Below are 640 nucleotides of genomic sequence, written 5' to 3'. Positions count from 1 at the left end.
AATTAAGAGTCCTTGAAAACTGAAAAGTACATACTTTTTTTTGGGGGGGGGGGGGGGTTGTAGAGGTTTTCACGGCGCTCTCAACTGCATAAGGTCATATTGAGCGCCAGAGGATTACAGGTGTTACATACTTTGTGCCGTTAAAAAGGTTTTTCAGTAAAATGCACATGAAAATGTGTTCTCATAAGAACTAAAAGGTGCTTAGGTAAAAAAAAAAAAAAGATAAAAATTGCAAAACTGATGGAAAAATGCCTTTTTCTTCGATTTCGTTATTTTGACGAGCGGCTGATTTCACCATGATGCCTCACATATAGAGATACAGTGCGTGGGTTCTGTTTGACAAAGCTAACACACGAGGTGCGTACATGATGAATTGCTGATGCTGGTGTGGTGGGGTTTTTTTTGGTTTTTTTGTGGGTTTTTTTGCTGATGTAGTTGATGGTTGCAGTTGCAGTGGTGGGGTGGTGGGTTTTCTTTCGTCGTCGTCGTTGTTGTAGTTGTTGTTGTTGTTGTTGTTGTTGTAGGTGGGGTGGTTTTCCCTCTGTTGTTTTTGTTGTTGGTGGGGTGGTTTTCCCTCTGTTGTTTTTGTTGTTGGTGGGGTGGTTTTCCCTCTGTTGTTTTTGTTGTTGGTGGGGTGGTT

This window comes from Aplysia californica, unplaced genomic scaffold (genome assembly GCF_000002075.1).
Source record: "Aplysia californica isolate F4 #8 unplaced genomic scaffold, AplCal3.0 scaffold00655, whole genome shotgun sequence".
NCBI classification, from domain to species: Eukaryota; Metazoa; Mollusca; class Gastropoda; order Aplysiida; family Aplysiidae; genus Aplysia; species Aplysia californica.
This window is presented reverse-complemented; position numbering follows the sequence as displayed.